The sequence below is a fragment of the Lissotriton helveticus genome, chromosome 2_1 (assembly GCF_964261635.1).
Source record: "Lissotriton helveticus chromosome 2_1, aLisHel1.1, whole genome shotgun sequence".
NCBI classification, from domain to species: Eukaryota; Metazoa; Chordata; class Amphibia; order Caudata; family Salamandridae; genus Lissotriton; species Lissotriton helveticus.
The window spans coordinates 1,755,364,307-1,755,387,933 of NC_136059.1; positions in this window are offsets into that span (position 1 = coordinate 1,755,364,307).

A 23,627-nucleotide genomic window follows, 5' to 3' on the forward strand; every position below is an offset into this window, starting at 1 on the left:
GCTCCATCAATATTTCGGAGCTGTAAGTCAAACTTTCAACTTTTATTTTTGACTTTAAAAAACAAAATCCAAAAGCTAATGTTGTTTTTGAAAAAAAAATCAAGACCCCCCTCTTTACCAGGGTAGAGTTTTCCCATGACGTTGGGGTTATTTTACAGATTTCACTGTCCCATACTGCCGGTGACAGACAGTGAAAAGTGACCATGTGTTCGCTCGTTCTATATAAGGTGAGGGGACACATGACCAAACCTCCGATGGCCCTTACTTCGTTGGGCCGTTGGAGGTGTATGTAGACAGCGGTGACGCAGTAGTCTCTGCCATCAATTTACTAAAGTTCTGGTGGACTCTAATTGAGGTGGGCGGAATTTAGCTTTGGCAGAGAGGGTACTTCGTCTAAATCAGACCCTATACCCACTCTGATGCTATGAAACAGTCCATTAATTAATGCTAGGTTAGGGGGACTATAGAGAAAGTTCAGCTCGAGGAGGTTGTCTTTGGAGCCTCCTTTATTTTCAGACTATTGTACAAAAGGCTATAATGACGGTCAGTGTAAACCAAGAGTTTACATAATGCAGCATAGCATGCAAAGTTGCCGAACTGTGCTGCATGAAAGTGAGAGAGCAGAACTATGCCATACCTACTAAGAAGTGGTACAGTTCTACTCTTTCCCAGCACTGGCACCCTTATGACAGTCATGCACCAATGCAGGCACTGTTGTGCCATGTTGCAAGGGGGTCTGTGTTGTGGTCAGCATAGTTTTAGTGCAGGAAGGGATTCCTTCCTGTACTAAAACTGTGCTTTCAGGCATTTTCCTCTATGTATGTGTGCTGTAGAATGCAGCACACATGCAGGGAGGACAAAAAAGGAGAAATTTAAGCATTTGTCCTTGTTGCGCCTGTCTTAGGAAGGGACAGGATTTTGGAGCAAATCCCTGTCTACAGTTCGATTAGATACGGATTTGTGTCTCAACCCATGGGTGTTTGTACGGGAACGCCCATGCCTCACCAATGGAACACCCCTTAAAGCAAAGTAACATAAGGAACAGGCTTTGCAGTGGATTGCAAGTCCCACCAGTAGACTTTGTTTCAGGTCTGCATTAAAAAAGTAATGCAACCCCAACGCAAAGACTTTGTACATCTGGACAAAGTGCCAGCTTTTTCTGTTCTGTCATAAAAAAACAGTAAAACAACATTGTTACTAGGTCATTGTGATCACAGCACAACAGAATATAGTGGCTCCAAATGTATGTAGCCACTCTTACATACTTTATTCTTGGTTTTATCTGAAACAAATAAGAAAGTAACACTACTGTAACATAATTACTTTATTACCAAGTACACAAACATGTATTCGTGTCCATTATTTTCCCCTAGCTTTCAACACCAATTACAAAGCACTCTTAAAGGAGAGTACACTATTTGACAAAGTTGGCATGAGGGCACAGAAATCATGATCACACCTGGTTAGATCTTAAGTTCTTTAAAGAGTTCAAAAACCATGTTGATGCACTGTGCTCCTTTGATAAGATCTAGGACGTGAGGCGCACCGAGATCATTGTGTATGTCTTCCATATTTAACAGATAAACCACAGTGCTTTTAACATTTGGGTTTTGGGGTTTTTGGATGAACTATGCAATGCCCAGGTACCTTACTCCTCCCTGTTTTAAGAACCCCGGCATTTAAGTGTCTTTTTTGAATCAGTATTTAAGAACATGGCCCTGGGATGGGTCCCAGTGAATTTGCACATCTGAGCCTTTTAGCAAACTGGTTGTTATAGGTTGAGACACGGAAGTGATTATGAGTGATGGCTGACCCAAACCTACCCTATCAAAGATGTGTCTTTAATACCTGAGAATATCAAAGTGGTATCTGTTAAAATTAACAATCCACGGTCTGGGAAAGAAATTCTGGTTGTGGTACATGCCCCACAGGCATGTTATAGTATGTTACAACTATTTATAAACGCACTATCACCCCACGGGTATCCAGACTCTGTATTACGTAAGTACTGTTAATAACACATATTCCTCTGTAGATGTCAAATGCTGGATGTTATTAGGCAATCCGAATTACTCCTTTCGAAATAATAAGCCTCTTTCTGAACTGTATTAGATCTTCGGTCTATCTTAAGAGTAGACAGGAGCTCATTCCAGAGTCGTGCTGCTTCAATACTAAAAGCTCTTTCTCCACATCTAGTTGTTCTAACCCTGGGCCTGCATCAATCAGTTGTTGTCAAAATAGCGTAACAGCAGCAGCTTCTCTTGTGGTACTCCTGGCACTGCACTTATTCTGGAGTGAATGGTCATGAAGGCAGCGGTAAACAAACACTGGCAAAGCCAACCGGTCTCGCCAAAGCAAGATCTACTGCCTTGGTCAGTGTGGTATGGCCTTTTATAGTATGGCCCAGCCTGAAACTGTATAGCAGGATATTGTATGTTATGGCTTGTCAATGTATAATATGGTATGTAATTGTATAGTATGTATGGTATTGGCTGTTATTGTATAGTATGGCATGATATTGTATGGCCTGTCATCGTAAAGTATGGTATGGTATTGCAAGGCCTGTCATTGTGCCAGATGGTATGGCCTATCATTGTATAATAAGGTTTTGTATGGTATGACATGTCAATGTATGGTTTGGAGTGGTACGGTGCAGTATGGTATGGTATGGTACAGCATGGCTTGTCATTGTACAATATGGCAGGGCCTGTCAATGTATGTTATGATATGGTATGGCCTGCCATTGTATTGTATGATATGGTATGCCTGTCATTCTATAATATAGAATGCTATAGCATGGTATGGTCTGTGAGTGTATCTTATGGCATGGCACGGCCTGTCATTGTATAATATATTATGGTATATCCTGTTATTGTGCAGTGCAGACTGGTATGGCCTGTCATTCTATAGTAGACATTGTTATTATATGGTATTATATAGCATGGTCTGCCCGCTTGTATAGTATGGTATGGTATGGTATGGCTTGTCATTGTATATGGTATTGTACAGTCTGTCATTGTATGGTATAGTATGGCATGTTGTTGCATAGTATGGTATGGCTTGTCATTGTATTGTATGGTATGGTCTGTCATTGTATGATATTGTATAGTATGGCCTGTCATATAGTACACGATGGCCTATCGTTGAATCGTATGGTATTGTGTGATATGGTATGGCCTGTCATTGTATAGTTTAGTATCGTATGGTATGGCCTGGCATATGGTATGGCCTGTCATAGCTTTTTATGTTGTGGTATGGTATGCCATGGTATGATTGTCATTCCAGAGTATGGTGTAGTACAATCTGCCTTGTATGGTATGTATGAAATGGTATAACCTGTCATTGTATGGCATGGTATGGTATGCTATTTTATGGTTTGGTATGGTTTAGTATGGCCTGTCATGGTCTGGTATAGTATGTAATGGTATGGTATACACTGTCATTTTATGATATGGTATTGCCTGTCACTGTGTGGTATGGTATGGTATGGTATGGTATGGTATGGTATGGTATGGTATGGTATGGTATGGTATGGTATGGTATGGTATGACCAGGCCTGTCAGTTGGGAGGCACACACAATGAATGAAGCTACAGAAATCCAAGTAGTAACACTTTTTGATTAGCTGTCCAAAAACTATAAACAATGTTGTTTACATTAGCTGGCGTATCGTAAGCAATTGTTATTTATTTTCATTGGTTCACCCTGTATGCATGGAACAATGTATACGTTCCTAGTAAGTATGTATGCTTCCGCGATGTATTTCTTGTTTGGTCATCTGAAAGTGAATAACAAAAGACATATGAAGGAAATTTATGTTGGTAAATAATACACAGTCACTGTTGCTTCCATGCGAAGGTTAGCCTTTATTTTGAAAGATGTGACAAATGAAAATCAAGCTTACATGCATGATAAAATAATATGCTGAGGGGAGGTGTAACTATAAACTCATGCTTCTGTCTATTTCATGGAGAGGCTTTACATGACTGCATGTTTGAAACTTGAAACCAATGTAAAACCTTTTTACGTGTGTGTTTTGAAAGTAAAGCATGAACTCTCAGGATTAAAAGTAATGTTGCACTGGAAAATCATTGCATTTATTTGTACCCCGATTTGATGTTGAAACATTATTTTAAATTATGAGAGCACTTAAAACACGCACTTAATTCACGCCTCTATCACTGCAATGTAAAGAGCCTAGTTAGTTGCCTATTTCCATAAAAACTAAGCAATGTATTGTTCAAGCATGTGTTTTGCAATTGAATCATATGCACTGAGGATTAAAAGTAATATTGCACCGGCAAACAAGAGTAAAAATAAATGCTGTACCTTAAAATTATTTAAGTTTGATTTACTTTTAATTTTGAGTGCACAATAATTCCTTTAAAAACATTCGCTTAAGCAAAGGCTTTATATCACCAGTTTTTTTCCCTGTAAACAAGCACCCAAGTAAAGTCTTTAAATTGCAGTGATAGAAACTTAGTTTAATCGTAAATTTTGTAAGTCAACAGAGTGCACTCTAAAATAAAAAAGTCATCATATATTCACCAAAAATGCTCCACCTTGCAATAATGTACCGCATTAATGAACTTTAGTAACTGGCCATGGATATCCATTTCATTTGAGGTCCGGGATGCAAGCATTCCTGTTTTGTTTGCTATCTCTGGGTTACATCCACTCCCCATGAGTAGCCTTACCCCAAAGAAGCACACTTACAGATTCCAATGAGTAAAAGTGAAAATTAGCTGGCAGTCCTAATTTTAGACATGAAGGGGAGCCTTTTTACACCAGAGACAAAACAAGTTACAATGGGGGAACAAGAAAAAACCAGGCAGCGAAGCTGGAGGGGTGTTGTGAGACGGAAGAAATACCCTAAAAAAAGAGTCTGACATTTGATCTCAGTCTTTGAAAGCACAGCAAATGTGATGAGATTAGTACAAGATTTACAAGTCCATTTACAGAAACGTTGCTCGGAGAAGCACGAGTACTCATGTGAAGTGCTCAAAATCAATATAAAAAGTAGTTCTTAAATCAGTTGCTAAAATGGGAGCTGTGGATGACTAGTAGCAATGTGTCCATGCTCTCGGGCGGGCTAACACAGGAAGAGGTATGACATATGTATGCTAGGGATAAATGTCAATAAATGGGAAACCTGTCTGTACGTTACACACCATCTATCACCCACCTGGTGACAAACTCATCTTCACAGAACACCTCAATGACATGGTCACGACATACACTGGACGACAAAACACCCACATTTTCCTGGGTGATTTCAACCTCAACGATACTGTAGTCAACAGTCTCAAAAACTTCCTCAACGCCCTAGACCTTAACTAAATTTGCAACAGCCCTACACACAACAAAGGCGCAACTCTGGACCTAATAATCTCCAAGAGCAATAGCACGCACCTTGAGTTGATCCTCCCCTGTGACTGGTCAGACCATCACATCCTCACCTTCTTTATCAATGAAACTGTTAAACTCAATGCGGCTCATTCCACAAAACCCAAAGTTTGGAAAAGAGACTGGAAAAAACTCAACCCAAATTTGTTACCCATTTCCAGCCACAATCTACTCTTGCCACCTGCTGGTGCATCCAACGTACATGATCTCACCAACCATTATCTTAACTCTATGACTTCGATAATTAACGAATTTGCTCCCCTTCAACTAAAGAGAGGTTCCACGAAAGATTCTAAACCCTGGTTCAATGGTCCACTTAATGAGGATAGACGCTCGCTCAGAACTGCTGAACGTAACTTGAGATCGGTCCCATCCGCCAAGCTCCTCATGACTCTAAAAAGAAAGAGAAATGCCTACTACCGAAAGATAAGGCGCACTAAAGCAGACTTCTTCAGTCACCAACTGGACCAAGCAAGAAATTGACCGAAAAAACTCTTCGAATTAATCAGGACCCAATCTAAGGACGGACCTCAACGTCCACAAGACCTTACTTATCCACAACCCACATGTGAATAATTCTCTACCTTTTTCAATCTTAAGACTGAGAACATCAAGAAAGATCTCCTCAATGATCTAATCTCTCACTCTTGTCCTCACTCCAAAACCTCCCCTCTACCCACAAATGCGGCACTACATACACCCTCAAAGTATGCTTTAAAAAATGACGCAGCTTGGTCATCCTTTAACACCTACTCTAAAGATGCTATTGGCAAGTTTCTCAATACCCTGAAGCCTGCCAATCACCTCACTGACCCTCTACCCGCAAATGCAGTTAAAGATCTTTCCCCATTACTGCTTCCCCTCCGGACCAAAATCATCAACAGCTCTCTCTTACAAGGTTGCATCCTTGACTCACTTAAGGCGGGGCAGGTCTCCCCCATCCTTAAGAAAGCCACAGCTGACCCTACGGACCTAAACAACTACTGTCCTATCTCCAATATTAACTGTGAATAGTGTCCGTGCACTGTGTATCAAGTTTCTTTGAGATTTTAGGCGTGTACCGTGCTCATAAGGAACACTCTCCGCTCGGGAGTATGGAAATGAACTCTAGACTGCACTAACACGACATGTGTTAGTGTCTCCTCTGGCACTGGTAGATAATTTACTGGAGGCCCCCAGCTTAATAATTGTAGTAGGTTTTTCAAACAAAAGTTTCCAATGCTCTTCTCAATTTTGTAAGTATTTTATTCATACTTTTAACATCAATTCCTTGGTTGGATGTTATTCACAATCCTTTAAGAGTTAAACCAATTTATTTTTCTCATATCCGAAACATTTGTAACTTCCAATGCATTTCGGCCGACTGGCCTTCATCGGGGAAATCTGTGAAACAGATAATGTACTCATCACTATGTATACAATATTCTGTGAATCACATATACAACATAGCTCATATTCGATAGACATATCCAAGTTTAAATGAAAACCAGTTAAACTGTAAGTAATCGCAAGTACATATACATCTGTGTAGTCATTCACCAAGTTGTTATATTTCAAGGTACTCTGATTATCATGTATTACAGCGTGTTCTATCTCCGTCCTAAACCAACCCGTTTATCTTCGTGGTTCGAAGCACCCAACAGTATTTCATAAACGCCACTATTTTACGCGCGAGGTTCAAATATTAACGCGCGAGGTTCAAATATTAACTGCGCTCCGTTTAGGTTGCTTACCGAGTGTCTGTATCGGCTTGAGTGCTACAATGTTTCTCCTTCGGTATGGGAAAGCTCGCGTCTGACGTCTACTGGGTGTGTTCAAAGCAATCGTTACGCGCGCAATTTCTTAAAGGAACCGCAGGTTGGGGATGGTGATTACAAACGGATGGTCAACAAAACTTTATCAACATACCTAATACGATCAATAGACACAAATGTATTTGCATAATCACATAGGGATAATATTTCCATCTGAAATAATACATAAGACATTTTATGCCTAAGCTAATCCAATATTCCCACGCTGGCCAAACTTCTGGAAAAATGTGTTCAACACCAATTAACAAAACATATTTATCGCTTCAACCTTCTCAACATAAATCAATCCGGCTTCCGAGCAGACTACAGTACGGAATCAGCCATGACACACATCATTGATGATGCCCTTCAAATACTGGATCAAAATGGTTAAGGCCTTCTGTTAGAAACGGGACCCCCGGCCGGCCAAGGCTTGCGCCAAGGTCAGTCAGGGATCACCATTTCTAAGTCAGGGCTAGGGAGTCACACACCAAGATAACCCCCGCTCACCCTCTAGGTAACGTGGCGCGAGCAGCAAGGCTAATCTCGGAGGCGATGTGTAAAGCGTTTGCGCGCGCACCCCAGCGACAACAACCAAAGGCCCACCACAAAGGAAACTCCACACAAGGTTATATCAAAAATAGCCTTTGTATTATAATAATAAGAACACATTAGATAACACACACACTTTACAATGTGCCAACAGGCACGGGCAAGATTTACAAGGGATTATGTACAGGACAGGGCCACCTGGACCACTGTCAGGGGTATGCACTTTTCAGAAATAATATTTGTAGGTATAACACTTGCACATCAACATATAATGACTTTAACACAGAAATAGAAAATGTAGCATACAACCAGTAACTACTGGTAAAGGGAAAATACCTCCTACGCCACCCTAACCTCTGTAGGGAAATCACGCAGGGAGCTAGGACCTTATCATCAGGACCTATGGAAGGAAAACCTATCACCTAAGCAAGTCACATTTAGCAAAGGGAAGGAAACCTAAAATAATCACCTAGGCAAGTAACATTTAGCAAAGGCAATCAAACATCAACATTCCTCTAAGCAGGTCACTTTTAGCAAAGGGAAATAAAAGAACAAGGCATTACCGAAGCAGGTCACTTTTAGCAAAGGTAATGACACAAACAATCCTCTAAGCAGGTCACTTTTAGCAAAGGGGATAAACACATAAAGAATTACCTAAGCAGGTCACTTTTAGCAAAGGTAACACCAAACATTCCTCTAAGCAGGTCACTTTTAGCAAAGGGGAATAAAAGAACAAAGAATTACCTAAGCAGGTCACTTTTAGCAAAGGTAATAACAAACAAGAATTGCACATGTAACATTAAAACACATTCAGAGGTGCAGGTAGAACATTTGCGCAGAAATCAAATAAGCAGGAATCATAAATTGCGCAGGGTGCACATGGCACAACATTAGAAATGTCCCTCAGGCCAACTGGCCTCGAAAGGGGCTGAATGCCCCGAGTCTCAAAGTCAGGGAAGGCTGCGCAGGCAGCCAAGAACAAAGCCTAAACGTAGCAACTTGTCCACTAAGTGCTGGACAGTTGTAAATATGAAGTAGGCAAACGTTGGAGCCACGTGGGCTCAAGAACAAAGTGGGGAGACACAGAGTGGGAGCCTCGGGGCTACAACCAACTAGCTGCCTGTGTCCCCCTAGAGCCTCTCAGGGCTCGCTAAGCAAAATGGCAATTTAGAGCTTCAGCGCTCTAAATTAATAAAATGTCCCCGGAGCCTTCCTGTGGCTCAATAAACCAAATATGCCCCTCAGAGCCTCTCTGGCTCGGACACAACTATGGGCAATGAGCCTCGCCGGGCTCGCAATGAATGAATGGCCCCCGGAGCCTCTCGCTCCCACCAGGAAATGCAACACACGTTGGAGCGGCCCTCTGACAATCGGGGCCGCTCGAAGAACAAAGGACCCTGTCCCCGCACTCACCGGTACATCGCGGGGGCAGGAACACTGCCGGCTCGCCTCGCGCTGCTCCTCTCTCTCGCCGGCGAGGCGGGACTTCCGGTCGGCCTCTGAGGGGCCGCGCTGTGATTGGCCGGTCGGCCAAATACTTCCGGGTCGCCGCGGGCAGCGCGGCGGCTCGCTGTAGACAGGCAGGCGGGCTCTCAGTACCCGAGGAGTGGGCTCCCTCGTGGTAATTATAAATCCAAGTACGGGGCAATGCCGGGTGGCACCGGCCTTCGAATTAAAACATAAAGCGAGGTGGCACTCGCTAATGCCGCAAATCGGCAAAATCAGGCGGGCAGATGCCGGGTAGGCACCGGCTGCATACAACGCGCTCCCAAGCGCTTAGGGGCCACAGAAAGCGCGCCTAGCGCCAGAAATAGAAGCAAAGCGCTATTGAGCGCTGGGGCACCAGGAAAGCGCTCCTAGCGCTATAAATCAAATAAGAGCGCCTCCAGGCACTCTAAGCAAAAAGCAAAAGCTCCAGCAGGGACTGGAGGCAGGCAGAGGGGCAGGGCAGGGCCAGAGCCAGCACACTGGGTCTCCGGGCAGGGAGACAAGCCAAGTGGCGGTCCTCTTGGCCCCAGCAGCAGCAGCAGCCCCCTCTGGCAAGGATCCAAAAGTAGAACAATTTCTGTGGGGACACAGCCCCATTTTTATACCATGAATTCCTTTGTTAGGAGGTGCAGGGTGGGGGGAAACCAGTTGCAGCTGGCTTGGGAGTACCCTTGATGGCCCAACCACCCCTTTCATTCACTGGGGAGGCTAGGGTCATTAGACACACCACAGGGGGGCGGAGCCAGCATTGTGTGGGGAAAAACCCAGCCCATCCAGGACACAGATCTACTCCTCCCACACATCACTCATGCTGATCTCACACTCACCACCGGGCAGACCCATCCAGACTTCCTGGAGCCTGGCATGCCAGCCAGCTCCAGCCAATCACGCTCCACTATCCTCACTGCACACATACATCAATGTCCAGAAGTAGCACTTCCCTTCTAGACACATACATGCCGCAGACACCATCTTGCAGCATTCACTCTCACGAGTTCATACATACTAAACTCGAGCCTGCACTCCCCACACATCAGGAACTACCAGGGTACACACATTCCCCATGCATTCCTATGGGAGGGCAGGCCAGCCATACTACACGCACGCACTTTCACTCTGGGACACAGGGAAAAAGTGCGCCAAGACCCAAAAATCACTACACAGGGTCACAAATAAAGGCAAAAAGATTAGGGGTGAACCTGCCCTAAGGCCCAAGTCTAACACCTTCTTATCCTTCTAGACCTCTCATCAGCCTTCGATACAGTTAAACACAAGAACTTGATAGATTTGTTGAACCATAGAATGGGCCTATCTGGATCAGTGCTTAACTGGTTTACCTCCTTTCTGCAAAACCGGACCCAAAAATTCAAGGTCAATAACACCCTCTCGAAACCCATTCCTGTCACGCTAGGAGTCCCACAAGGATCCTCGCTATCACCAACATTTTTTAACTTATTCATGGAACCACTCACCGTTCTGCTGCAAGGGTCCAACATTCAGTTCCACATGTACGCTGATGATACCCAACTCTACCTTAAGATCAACACTCTTGAAGACATCAACATGCTTAATACTACCCTTAAGTTTACCCAAAAGTGGCTGACTGAGAATCACCTCAAATTGAATGCCTCAAAAACAGAATTCCTCCTAATTGCCCCACCTGCCAAAGTCCCCATAATTGCATAATTTACACCTTACCGCATTCAACGTCCAACCAACTATTGTAGACTCGGCGAATTAATTGGGTATAACACTTGACTGCAACCTCAATATGCAGAAACACATTAGTAACGCAACACAGGGAGCAAACTTTCAGATCAACACACTAAGGAAACTGAAACCCTTCTTACCGGCTAATGACCTCAAGATGGTGGTTCAAGCTCTAGTTCTATCTCAGCTGGACTACGGAAGTGTCTCGCTATGCAGTCTCCCCACAGCTACTACAGCTCCCCTAAGAGCATCTACTAATGCGGCAGCGAGACTCATCACTGGCTCAAAAAGAAGGGCCCACATCTCCCCTGAACTTAAATCTTTAAACGGGCTACCATTTGAAGCCATAATTCACCTGAAAATAGCATGCATGACTCATAAGGCCATACACTACAAGGCACCCAGCTATCTCACACAGAAACTTACAATATCCGGCGGGATAAGATCCACAAGAAGTGCGGGAAACCTCTTACTGAATCCACAAAGATTCAACAAGAAAAAAACATACAAACGCTCCTTCTCTGGAATGGCGCCCAGGATTTGGAATGCCCTTCCCCCGGAAACAAGGCTGAACCCCTCCACTGCAGCTTTCAAATGGGAAGTTAAAGGCATTCTTATGGCCAAATTCTCTTAAACACAGACCTTTGATTCTGCAAGAAGCACGTACAGGGTATCATACTAGTCTATCTAATCACCCTATTTTCGTTACCATGTCGCTAAGCGCGCTCCTAACAGGCACCTTATTGCTCTGCTTTTATCGTTTTCAATGATGTTATTTTTATTTGACCTACTTACCTGTCACTGTATTACCTTCACACATCAGGTCATTTCCTATTGTCTTGTGCTTTGTGTGCTCTTTGATCTTATGTACACTTCACTGACCTTTCCTTGATGTATGGTATTTTTTATCCCCATGTACTGTAAAGCGCTCTGATACCCGTAAGGGTCTTGTCCGCGCTCTATAAAACTCTAAAAAATTAAAATTAAATAAATAAAAGAGAATGATGGAGACAGCGCATGAGCTGTCTAGACAAGACGTAAAAAGAGTAAGTAAGAAGGGTTGAAAAGGCAATTTTTACATTCAAGAAGGATCAAAGAGCCCTTCATAATATCTGCTGTTTCTTTCCCTTGCCCTTCTCTTGGTATAGATGGGATGCCCTTCAGTTCGAGGGGTTGATGACGTGGTCAATCCTATGTTGTCACCAGGGTCAGTGTGGTCTGTGTGTCTGTATGTTTGTGTGCGTGACAGAGTGAGAGCAAGAGAAAGAGAGAGAGCGAGAGAGACATAGAACTCACATCTGGGACTACCAGCAATTTTCTGAATGAACTCTAATGGCAGAACCTAACAGTCTGCACTCTTTGTGCCCTGACTAACACCATATTCTGAAATGCTAGAATCAGCACAGATCCAGAGTCTGCATCTATGTCCAAGATGATATGTCTTGTTTTTTTGCCTTTTGCTATGACCTAAAGTGAGAAGCCAACAGCATGGTGCAGAGATTTTAATTAAGGACATGATTTACTAATGCTTAGCAACAGGTTTGTTTCACAAAAGTGAAGAAAACCGGGAGAGAAGAGTTGTGGTTGCATTTAGAATCCAACATAAACCAGGATTTGCATTGGAAAGTTGCCCAAACTAATGCACATTTCATAAAGGGCTGTTCCATGGGTGGTGTGTGGGCGTTCCCATACAACTGCCGATGTATTTTGAATGAAATCCCTATCTTCTAACGTGTAAGACAGGGATTTGCAACAATACATCAAGGCAGATGTAACAAGGAGAAATGTTTTAATTTTTCTATTTTGCATGCATGCTGCATTGTGGAGCACATATGCAATGTTGGAAGAATCTTTTTTTTAAGTTTGATTTTATTGAAGAAAAAAAGAAAGGGGGGAGGAGGGGAGAAAGGAAGAAACAGGAAGAAGGATATGGCATAAATTACAACTCAAGGGAAAGAACATTAGCAATTTTCAAAATACAGAAAGGATAACGAGCAATGCAATAAAATCTCACAAAAAGGCAAGTAAAATGAGCATGAAAATAACATGAGCAAAAATAAATAAGAAGAAAGCAAATGCAATGTATAATATTATTGGAAATAAAATGTGAAGCAAAAAGCAAAGGGAAATCATGGTGGTTTGCGTACTTCAACAACATCAGAATCCAGGGAGGCGGTTACTGGAGCAGTGGAGGAGACATATGTTACCAAAGGAAGCCAAATAAGATCTCGTTTAATTGCCAGGGAAATAGGAAATACAAAGTTGGTGTCAAGCCGATGATGAAAACAGACTGCGTTCCACCAGGAACGATAGGACACCTTCGCAGCTTGTTTCCAGTTAGAGGTGACAATGTGGAAAGCAACAGCTATCAAGAGGTCAAGGAGTTGGTAATGGTGTGGAGATTGAGGGAGGTCAGGTGAGATAGAGCCTAGAAAAATATGAGTAGGGGAAAAGGGAATCTGGAAAAGGAAAATCTTTTGTATTTGGGCCCAAACTGAGTTCCAAAACTTGGATATAGGAGGACACTCAAATAACATGTGTTTTAGGTCTGCAGAAGGAGAGGGGCAAGACCAACAGGTAGGGGGAGTCTCTGACGAAAAACGGGACAGGGCAAGTGGGGTAAATAAAATCCTGTTATAAATAAAGTATAAAGTTTGGGTGTTATTAGCAGCTCTAGAGGTCTTATGAAGTTTGGTCCAGACCTTATCCCAGAGAAGAACCGACCAATTCTGGGAGAGATCAGATTCCCATGCAAGTTCAATTTTGGATTTCACTCTATCAACCGTGTAGCGGAGAGAATTGTAGATGGAAGATGCAGAGGGGGTAAACTCTAGTAAGGAGGAAGTGGATTTACGATCCAGAGGAATATCATTGGAAAGTGGCACAGATCGGAGATAAGAGGTGAGAACAGGGTAAAGCAAGTCGTATTGTGATCGGGCTCCGGAGGGCAGCAAGAAAGAGGACCTGAGTTCCGAGGAGGATAGGGGAACATCATGAGAAAGCAATTGAGAGATCCAACGCAATCCTCGAGAATGCCAGACCTTCCAGTAAATAGTACGGTTACGAATTTTAAGATGAGAATTAAACCAGATAGGCTGTTCATGTGAGGAAAGAAGGGAAGGATACGACGAGGATAAGAAAGGATGAAGAAGAGTACGACAATGAGAGATAATAGGGCTAAGAAGACGAGTGGGGCATGACGTGAAGGACAAAAGTTCACGGAATTTAAAGGGAGAAATAAAGGAAGATCAGTTGTCTGTTTCAGAGAAAAAGCTTGATGATATTCCCCAAAATCAGGAAGACGAACACCGGCCTGATCCTTATCCCTTCCTAAAGAGGCGAGAGCGATCCTGGGGCGATTACCATGCCAAAGAAACTTTAAAAGCAGAGAGTCCATTTTTTGGAAGAAAGAAACCGGAATACGCATTGGGAGCATAGAGATAGTATAGAGAAGGAGGGGAGATAGCATCATCTTTATAGAATTGAGTCGACCCCACCAGGACAAAAAGAGCGGGTGCCAACGTGCATTAGCTCTTACCATTTCCTTAGAAATATAAGCAAAGTTCAACTTGAGAGTGTCAGATAGAAGAGGTGCGAACCAAACACCCAAGTATTTAATTTTAGAAGGTTGCCAGGAGAAGCCAGATTGAGCGAAATGATGTTGTTGACAGAGAGGATTCAAAGGAAGGACTTCACACTTATCGACATTTAGGCGATAACCAGAGACAGCGGAAAAAGAAGAGACTTGTTGCAGGAAGGGAGAAAGAGAAGAAAGAGGATCGGAACAATAAAAAAGTATATCATCCGCATAAACCGAAAGCTTAACCTGATTGGAACCAAAGTGAAATCCAGATATTTTGTCATCCTGACGAATCTTAGTAAGGAAGGGTTCTAAGGCTAAAACAAATAATAGAGGGGATAGTGGGCAGCCTTGTCGGACACCTCTATGCAGGGATAAATATTCTGAGGTCATCCCATTGACAAAAATGGAAGCTTGGGGGTTAGAGTAGAGTAAGGAGATAATAGATATTAATTTGGAGGGGACGCCAAACCAACGGAGAGCCTGAAACATAAAATCCCACCCAATCCTGTCAAAAGCTTTCTCCGCATCTGAGGAAATAGCCGCAAAAGGAAGGTCCAATTGCGAAGCTCTGCTAAGGATGTTAAGAAAGACTCGCGAGTTATCAGATGAAAGACGGCCCTTAACAAAACCGGATTGTTCGGGACCTATTAGGTCCGGCAAGAGGGGGTCCATTCGTATTGCTAGGATCTTAGTCAGTATCTTATAATCCGTGTTAACCAGAGAAATCGGGTGGTAGTTCTTGCAAAGAGAATGATCTTTATCTTCTTTGGGAATTAAGCAAATTAAAGCCTGTTGAAAGGAACCACTCGAAGCCCCTGCTGCAAGAAAGGATTGAAATAAAACAAGAAGCTTAGGAAGAAGGAAGGAAGCAAAATGACTATAAAATTCAATGGTAAAGCCATCAGGGCCGGGAGCTTTCCCATGCCTTAGCTTAGAGACAGCATGAGAAATTTCGGAAAGTGATATGTCTATATCCAAAGAGTTTAAATTAACATGGGCCGTTGGAGGAGAGGGGAGGTACTGGAAATAGGAAAGAAGATCCGAAGGAGTTGGAACCTGTTCAGGGGTATAAAGAGTGTCATAGAATTTGACAAATTCTGAGAGAATTTCTTTATCCTTAAAGCAAGATGCACCAGAGGAAGTCCGTATAGATTCAATCTTCGTACGTTCCTTCCGTATTTTCAAATAGTTAGCGAGGAGTTTCCCCATCTTATTTTTGCCGCCATAATAACGGGAGTTACATTTTAATAAAAAATTAGAGGCTGCTTCAGTTGTAAATTTATTAAAGGAGAATTTCGCCTCGATAAGTTTTTAAAGAGATATGTCCGAATTGGAGGAGTGATAGTCGGATTCTAAGCTCTTAATCTCAGCCAGGATTTTAGCAGACTTGGCTTCGCTGAGTTTCTTCCGTCTTGCTACGAAATTGATAATAAAACCTCTAGAGGCTGCATTAAATGAATCCCAAACCATGACAAAAGAGGAGCCAGGGATGTGGTTAAGAAGGAAAAATTCAGTGGCAAATGTAGAGAATTCAGAGCAAAAAGTGGGATCCTGAAGCAAAGCATTATTAAATCTCCATCAGCCTGAGTGAGGAGAAAATGGAAGGAGATCCAAGTCCACAAAAACAGGGGCATGGTCAGAGAGTAATATGGAGCCTTTTTCAGAACGGATGGCATGCTGGGAGAGGGATTTGCTGAGAAAAATATGATCAATGCGATATTGGGATTGGTGAGGGGGGGAGGACAAACTATATTCTCTAAGGTCAGGGTTGCATAGTCTCCAGATATCTACCAAACCATTGTTCTGAGTAGTTTTAACAAATTGAGAGTGCATCTTGGATGGTACAAATCTGACTTTCGAGTGACGATCGAGGAAGGGGTACATAATTTGATTGCAATCCCCACCGAGCAAGATGTATTCCCCGGAGAGGGAAGCTAGTTTATCAGAAATAGAGGGCCAAAAAGACCTGTCAACTCCAGTAGGAGCATATACATTAAAGAGAATAAGGTGGATATTATCGATAAGCAAATTAACAATGACCCATCGACCATTAACATCACATTCATGAGAAACTGAAGAAATATTTAACTTTTTGTGCAACAAAATCACAACACTATTTTTTTTGTCAACAGTGGGGGAGCAAAAAACATGACCCACCCAACAACGTTTAAGCTTTAAGGCCTCTGCTTCCGAGAGATGAGACTCTTGAAGGAGGGCAACATCAGAATGAAGTCTGGCTAGGTGTGATAACACCCTTTGCCTTTTAATGGGATTATTTAATCCATTAATGTTCCATGACGTAACATGGAATGGAACGGTAAAGAAAAACAACTAGCAACAACATGCTCATTAAATGCAGAGACAATGAAGAAACTGGAAAAAATGGAGAGGCGATGAGGTGGAAGAAGACTAGAAGGAAAGAAGAGAGAAAAAGGGGAGGATAAACAAGGAGAGAATGGAGAAAATATTGCAAAGATAATACTAGACCTGAAAGAAGAGAACAGAGAGGAGGTGAAGCAGGGAAGAAAAGAGAAGAGAGGGGGAGACTGAAAGAGATACAAGATTGAAAGAATAGGAAAGAAGAAAGAAATAAAAAGGACCAAGAAGACAGTACAAGTCCAGAATGAACGACTGAAAGACATACTTACTGAAACGGAAAACGCAGACGAAAACGGGGATGGAGGCGTCGGAAGATGACAACGACAACATCAAGAGCGGACGCCAGACCTCAAACAACACAGTTCCAAAGGGCAGTGTACAGAAACAATGGTTACATCGGGAAGGAATAAGAGAGGGACGCATCTGTAAATATAAGAAAAGAAAGAGGGTAACGTATGGGTTGAGAAGGAAACATAAAATGCAACGGGTAATAAACAGAGGTAAAATATAGGAGGGTAAAATGACAATAGTGAAAAGAACTACAAATAAAGAACAACATCAGCAAAATTGAAAGATCTTCATGAGCAATCAGCCAGGTCCGGAGACATCCATAACATCAGGACAATGCTGACGAAGGAACGCTTGAAGGACGGCAGGATCTTCATAGGTGGTGGTCTTGTCTTTGTACGTAACCTTGAAAAGACAGGGATGAAGAAGTCCGTATCGAGCATTGAGGGCTCTGAGTTGCAGGCGTAAGTCCAGGAACTTCCTCCTTCTGTCCGCTGGGGCCTTGGAGACATCTTGAGACAAATAGAGACGATGACCTTCCCATAGAATTTGTTTTTTGAGTTTAGCGGCTGAAAGAACCTGCAGAAGATCCGTATACTGAAGGAACAGCATGATGACTCCTCTAGGTTTAGCAGAGACCCTGGGACCAAGGCGATAGGCCCTTTGAATGTTGATGGAGGCTAAGGCTGGGGCATCCAAGATCTTTGAGAGAAAGGATTGGAAGAAGGCTGTAGGGTTGGACCCTTCCGTAAGTTCAGGAAGACCGTACAAGCGGAGGTTGTTTCTACGGTTTCTATTTTCCAAATCCTCTGTTTGCTTTTTAAGAAGAAGAACCTCAGCCTCCAATGAAGGGATTCGAGAGCAGGAGGATTAAAGAGAGTCCGTTGACTGTTCCAAGAGGAGAACACGACCGCCTAGGGAAGCCCATTTATCTTGCATGGCCTGCATATTTTTAGTAGTAGCTTCCATGAAGGGTTTAAGAGCACATAGTTCTTCTAAAATGATGTCCATGGATGAAGGAGATGCAGTGCTTCCAGGTGACGGAGGGTCTTTTTTGAGACGTTTGGAGGTTAAAGTGGAAGCTGCTTTGCCGCCATTCTGAGATTCAGGAATAGCGCCATGTGAGACCTCAGACCTTGACATTGTAGCTTCTTCCAGATCCTGAGATGGAGTATCAGAATCTGAGCCAATAGGTAATTTATTGACTGTGGAAAGCTTCAAAATGCGGAGCCTCCCCATGTAAGAATTCAAAGAAAAAACAGCTTAAAGAGGGGCGACTGAGCCAAATGACGTAGTAGAAAGCTCAGCAATAGAAATAGAAAAACATAGGAGAGAACTGAGGCGCAGATGGAAAAGATAAGTGAAAGGCACTGGTTCTCCATCAACAGAGAGAAATAGTCCAGAACATTCTGCCAAAATAAGGAGTACCAGACGAGTGTCTAAATACGAGAGTGTAGCCAACAGCAGCCAAATCGTGGTGTAAAAAGGAGGCTGAAAGCTAGAGTCAATCATGCGTCAGAGCCAAAAAGTTGAGGAAGCATATTAGCAAGAATCTTCAGGTAAACGCAGAAAGACAGGTGAAAGGCTGATGGTCCCAAAAGCATTGAAAAAGAAAACAGCAGACCAAAAAGCGCAGGGAAAGGCATGAGCGCACATTAGCTTTTTTGTTTTCCACAATAAACGCTTCACCAAAGTATTCAAAATCATGAAAATCATGAACAGGCATCAGTAGGACGCATTGTTATCGGCAGAGAGGGAGTGTTATTCACAAAATGGCGGCTGATTAGGAGATTCAAAATCGCGGCAAAAAGAGAGTATAAATAGGCTTTTGGAGGATAGCCCGCTGCATGTTGAACTCACAGCATGAGGAGACGAGTTGATTGCTTTGGGCAGCAGGCTTGTGAGTTGCCGCCTGAGGCAAGGACGCCTCATACAGAAAAGTGCGCAGCGCGCACAGAATGCACCAAATGGCGGCCGGGACCAGATCGCCCGGCCGGAACGAACAAGTCCGTCAAAGAAGCTCCAAAATGGAAGTTGGTGAAGGCGCTGGGCTCACCTCACATTCTTAATCCCAACGATGTGAGCGGCAGAGCTCAGCAGACCAGAACACCACCGAAAATCACGGTGTAACAGAGGTCGGCGCCGGAGCTTCCGAATCACACCGCCATCTTCGTTGACGCGTTAGCCACGCCCCCCGTTGGAAGAATCTTAAAATAAAGTTTTCTACTGGAATGGACCCCCTTCCAATACAAAACCTATGCTTTTTGAGAATGCACACACCCATGCACTATGGCACAAGAGGGTGGGTGTCAGCGCATGGCAGCCTAAGTGTGCAAGTACAAGGGAGAGGAAAAATGCACCACATCTTAGTAGATATGTTTTCTTTTCTCTCTCTGCTGCCATGACTCAAATATTAGTAAATCTGGACCTACATTTCACTATTTCAATGCTGTTTTTCTACATTTGACACATTTTGAGAACTTTCCCATTGTTATCCTGAGATGAATATTGAATGGTAAATGAGTCCCCTGGACTATTTATGGAACAACTGTACTTTCTTCTAGTATTTTAAGTCTGGAGTCAAAGCAGTGACTCACCTGTCTCACAAGTTCCAAAACTAATTTTGCCGCAAGGGAGCATTTGACAAACTCAATACATCATCATTCCCATTGAAACAGAAACCTCTTTGAGGCCATGATGTTGTCAGTGACAAAAGCTCTGAAACACTTCTTCTAAGCTAACAAACAGTTCCAGCTTTGAGCAACAAGTCTCGACCACATCAATATGTGCAATATGCTAGAACTATTGGTATCTGCTCCCATACGAATAAACTCCTAACACGCCAAGACTGAAAACGGCACTGTATCTTTCCTGAAATATATAATTATTTTTTTCTGATTATAAATTGAACAGGCTCCATGCTGCTTTTTTCCCTCTGTGGAAATGCCAGCTCAGTTTGTATTGTATTGAAAAATGAGGGTAAATATCTTAAGCACCTGTGGGAGTGCTTTACAAACCATTAATTAGTCAAGATTAATCCAGCCCATCAAAAAAGACATTGGTCTGCCTTATGCAAGTCACTGCCTTTAGCTTTAGAACTGTCGGTAAACAGTCATGACTGCATATGCATTCCTCGTAAAGGCCGGAAACCCAGTACCACAGTTTCTCCCTCCAGTGAAAGAAACCTGCGTCGCCACACAAAACTGTGCTGTTCTCACCCTCATCAATTTTTTAACTCCAAGCATAAATGAGATGTTTGAGAACATGCAATATCAATCTGCGCACCTCCAACCAAGCATGAAATAGAAGCCTGATATATGCCATTTGCAGCTGAGATTTTAATTGCATGCCAAATTAAAGTTTATATGTCAGGTCAGATTCCGCAATGCTTTCCACCGCTCTTGCAATCCGACAGCAGTTTTATAAAATTCAGACACGTGATGGAAGCTGGGGGCACTGCTCTCTATGTAGGATGTGGAAACCATATCTCCCAAGTGCAAGAAAACGCAACGGATCTTCAGTGGGGTCTGAAGATTGTGCGTTTTCTGGTACTATGGAGGTATTTTATGGTATCAAATAAAACTACCTGCACAACATCAAACTTTACATTTGAAAAAAATTATCCATAATTTTATTGTTACACAAAAATATTTTTCAGTTGTTTAAGACATCTCCTAGAACTATCCATGTTCTTGGTCACATAAAATATGGACACATAACTCTTATTTAGCTTTATTTCCTGAAACAAAAAAAAGCTCAAAGGGACATTGCAGTTAGGTGAAAATGTCAGTTAGAACGCACAGTTTTAAATGAAAAAAAACACTGAATATTCATCAGCAATAGTTATCTCAAGTAACTGTAACTCGTGCTCTAAAGTGACTATAACTCGAGCCTCCACCACGCACTGTGTTGCCATTGACATAATTTTAGATGTTGCAGTGATTTTATCCACAATGTCACAGAACATGTTATGATTGAAGTAAGATGGTCATAAACAGTGCATGGTGAGGGTGAGAGTTATAGTTACTTTAGGGCACAAGATTTATTTAAATTTTATCATCATGCATATTCCCTTATGTATTTTATTACCATACGTAACGCCAACCCAATTCCCATTCAACCTTTTGCTGTGTGCAGTGTGGTGTTGACTGCAGTGTCTAGTTTGAGGCAGGCCTTGCGTCCAACCGCTCGCAGACAGCCAACCCACATTGTGCAACTCCTTTGGCCATCTGCAGTATGTGTTTGGCCATGGGCCTGGCCCTGTGCCCAACACCCACTGGTGGCCAACCCCCACTGGTGCCCAACCCCCCTATTCTGCACAAGCTAAGCACAGCTGGGGTTGGGAGCATGGCCTGGCACCCAAACTCCAGTGAGCATGCTTGGCTGAATATAAGAGGTGCCATTTTAAGTAAGGTAGAGCTACTGACTTTTTCAAAGGTTCAGATATCAACATTTAAAAAGTGGGCCTGTTAGTATTATGAAGGGGTCAGAATATCAATATTTTTAAAGCACATATATTGTCTTTGTCAAAAAATGACCAGTAATTATTATGAAATGTATGTTTCATTAATTCACATAGGTCAATATTTAATAGAAGTGATTGCCATTTTAAAAATGTAGTAAGGCTTTATTAAAAAAAAACATCAACATGCCTTTTGAGGTTAAAAATAATAATTTTCAAGCTGCAAAGTACAGCGATTGAACTTATCACAAGTTGGCTCCGCACTCTAGCTGAAGAGCATTGAACTCAAGCCAGCAGAGTTAAAAAAAAAGTATGGTACACTCTCCTGGGATCATGGATTTAATGACCCAGGAGATTTACTGTTTGTTTTCTGTTGCTGGTGGGCAGCTGTACTTCTTGCAGCCCCCACAGGCTGCCTCTGTCTCCTCTAGGGGCACTTCCAGAAAGAAAATATTTATTTGCACAAAAGCCCATATTGAATTCTGGGGGGCTCCTTGCTGGAGCAGTGAATAATAAATGAGCTCTTGTTGCACCCACAATGGGTGCATGTCGGGAGCAGATGGGGCAGTGGGGGCGTGATGCTCCCCCTGCAGCCCCCAACATTGTGTCTATTGGGAAACTCAGATCAGTCCGGGACACCCACATTAAGCCCTATGGGATGGTGTTCCTTGTGCCCTTAGGGGCTCAGGGAGGGGCAGGTGCCTCTGCCCCTTAATACTTAATACAAGAGTATGGGTTCCATGGGGCCTGTAAAGGCTTAGGGAGGTGGACTACATGCCACCCTCCTCAATAATTATAAAAAAAAGGGTGTCCTGGGTAGGGACAGGGACATGGAAAATAAAAATTAAAACAAGATAAATAATAAATAACTGACCAGATATCCTCATTTTGTATTCACTGCTCCTTGAAAGAGCACACCCTAATGTTCTGTGGGGGTACTTTAAACGTTTATTGTTAGCTTGCTGATGTCCCTAGAATTTAATGTTGCGTTAGGCTGCAGGGAAGGCAGAAGCCCTGAAGCAACCTAAAGCAGTAAGAGTCTGGGTAATGAGATCCATGAACCCAGAAAAACGTACTATATTTTTTAAAAACACTCCTACCTGGACCTCTATGTGTCAGGCCCATCTGTGGTTGCATTTTGTGGGATGATAAATGTTAAAAGAAATACCTGTTAGTTTTATTTGACAGCAAAAACTGCATGTCTCTGACTCTTACTTTAGACATTTTCCAGCCCACAAAATGCACTAATAAAAACTATGTAAAAAGAAAAATTCACAGACATGTTCCTTTAATTTTTTTATTAAAACATTATTGGGCATTTTTCTAATATTCAGCAACATTTATAATGGCATTCTATGTGTAAATTAGTGAAATATATATTTGATTGAAATAATGGTGATTTTTGGCGAAAGACGATAGAACTGTTTTATATACACACCCTGATATGCTCACCCCTTGATAAAGCCAATAGTTTCACTTTTTATATTTTGGTGTTGTGAAATTCAGTAAGTCTGCTTGGGCGCGGATAGGACCAGGGAGACCAATAGGATACTGTGAATTGCATCAAGCCATGTGCAGAGTGAGGTTGGCCCCTCAGAAGGGGTTGGACTCAGGGCCTGGATGCAGGCCATGCGAGCATGGGGTTGGTGTTACATATGGTAATGAAATATTACTTTACGTTTAAAAAACCCTGGAAAGTCACTGAAAAAAAAGGTTAATGCGACATTATAGTAAATAATTCTAATTATATCTTACTTTACATTAAAAAAAAGCCTTAGAAATTCACTGAAAAAACAAACATTAAAGTATAGTTATGTGAAAATTTCAGTGACAATGTAAAATTTTAAACAAAAAAAAACACTGAAATGTACCAGTTACACTTATCGCTTGTAACTATATAACTCATGTCCTACAGTAACTATAACTCGCACCCCTGTTATGCACAGTCTTGTCATCAATGTTGCGAT